General features: G+C 33.6%; 1 pseudogene across 1 annotated transcript; it reads left to right on the top strand.

Moving 5' to 3' along the window:
• Nucleotides 1-986: 986 nt before the first annotated feature.
• LOC146938325 (putative bark agglutinin LECRPA3 pseudogene) lies at nt 987-2,074 on the top strand (annotated as a pseudogene). Its single transcript, XR_015031261.1, has one exon. The product of XR_015031261.1 is annotated as a putative bark agglutinin LECRPA3 pseudogene (transcript).
• Nucleotides 2,075-2,375: the final 301 nt, after the last annotated feature.

Consider the following 2,375-nt stretch of genomic DNA (forward strand, 5'->3'; position numbering starts at 1 on the left):
ATGATTTCATATTTTAGTAAAAGAATTTACGAATGGTATATACGATATAAATTTAGAATCTAAAAGTCAAATTTAAAAAATATGTATCGAGTAAAACAGTATGAAGCAGTGTAATATTTGTGTAACATTACATCAGTGTAATTTAAGTATCTCCAACAAGCTGACCCTAGTTTTCTCTCTCTAAGTTTTCTCCTCTAGATTCTTCATTTAGGGGGAGGTTTTCTGTCAATTTTTGACCTGAAATTACCCCTCTTCATCTTTTTCTCTTCATTTCAATCTAAATAAGTGACTTTCACGTAGATCTAGATTTTTTCTCCGTGATTTAATCATCTAAGTGTGGTGGTATGTTGTTCGTCGTCTTATGCTGCGTTGTTTGATTTCTCGTCTTCTTGTGGTGTTCATTTGATTCATATTGAAAAATCGATTATTCAATCAAAGATTTGGGCGTCAACGTTGCAGATCTGGAGGCATGAGTATTCTGGTCATTTTAATTTTATCATATATTTTTGTAGGCATATGCCGTTATATACTATTAACTTGAATACTGTGGGTTTGTTCGCAGATTTATCCTTTACGTTTTTAGTGATGTTTAATGATGTACTCTATCGATTTGAATGAATGAATATCATTTTGTTTTTGTAAAAAAAAAAAAATTACAACAGTATAATTTGATCTCTCATTGTGTGTGTGTGTGTGTACACACATGGTAATGCTATATGTACGATTTGGATATTTTATATTATTATTATATTATAAACTTGATCAGTTGGGCATTACTATTTGCAATTTTCAATAAGAAAGGCCAGAAAGCATTGTCATGAGTAAGATGATGAAGAAGAAAAATCTGGTAATTGGGCAGCAATACCACTAATTAAGTTGGTGCTGGTGACGTTGCTAATTAATAATTTAGGTTGCACCACTACTTCAGTATATTCTCCAAACGAAAAGGAAGAAATAGTAACCAAATAATGTGTATAAATATGTGTCATCAACATGCATGCTCATTCACAACTCATCAATACTATCAAAACTACATAATATTATGAGTATCATCATGTCTTCAAGATTACCATTTTTTTTTCTTTCTGTTTCAGTAATAGTTGCTCTCTTGCTGGTAACTACTGAACTAGTGACCTCTCAGAAAACAACTTCCTTCGACTTTCAAAAATTCACCTCTGGTCAATCTGATTTAATCATGCAAGGTAGTACCGAGATTTTTTCAAATGGGATAATGGCACTCACCAACCCTTCTAAACAAAATACTGGACGGGTGTTGTATTCAAATCCAGTGACTATTTGGGATAGTACTACCGGACATGTCGCTAGCTTCGTTACTTCCTTTACCTTCATGGTTGAGGACTATCGAGGTTATAAACAAGCCGATGGACTCATTTTCTTTCTTGCACCAGAAGACACCGTAATTCCTCCCAACTCTGTGGGTGCAAAACTCGGAGTAGTTGATTGGAAAAATGCTTTCAATCAATTTGTTGGTGTCGAGTTTGACAGTCATGCCAATGAGATAGTGTTTGATCCAAATTATGCACATATTGGAATTGATGTTAACACAGTAATTTCCTCCAGGACAACACCATGGAACAGGGTGAGTGGGTCATTGGTTAAAGTAAGTATAACCTATGACTCTCCCTCTAACACATTGAGTGTTGTTGCCACTAACAGCAATGGTCAAATTTCTACTCTTGCTGATGTTGTTGATTTGAAAGCTGTTCTCCCAGAGAACGTTAGGGTTGGTTTTTCTGGAACAGTTACAGATGTCGGCCGCCAATTGCAACACATTCATTCATGGTCTTTCACTTCAACCTTTGCATGATTGGTCTCCTACGTACCTAATTACGTATGCATGCATGGAGATTGTGATAATAACTAGTATGGCTAAACAAAAGACCATACTAGATTGTGATAATAACTTGTATGGCTAAAATCCCTCAAAAAAAAAAAAAAAAACTAGTATGGCTAAACTAGATTGTGATAATAACTGGTATGGCTAAACCAAAGACCATACTTGAACCATGTATATGTTTCAGTTTATCTATAAATAAATCCATGCTTAAACTAATGTTACCTAAATAACTAAGTCATGAATCTCTATCAATTCTCAATAACTGATATATACGTACCACTCCAATCACAAACATAATTAAAATAACAGAAATGTTAACGAGTGCCCTCATGACACTCTTTAAAGTTTTTAAATGGTAACTTTTTATGAAAATATGTGTCATCAATGCATTGAAAATCGAAATATTTGACTTTTCTATAAAATAATTTCTTCTTTTGTAATCCTAAAAGAGTTCTCGGGAGCACTCGTTAACAAGACCCTTAAAATAGATTCAAGTTTAGTGGTATAAAATATAAAT

The sequence above is a fragment of the Medicago sativa genome, chromosome 3 (assembly GCF_051527215.1).
Source record: "Medicago sativa cultivar Bolivia chromosome 3, Bolivia_mono, whole genome shotgun sequence".
NCBI classification, from domain to species: domain Eukaryota; kingdom Viridiplantae; phylum Streptophyta; class Magnoliopsida; order Fabales; family Fabaceae; genus Medicago; species Medicago sativa.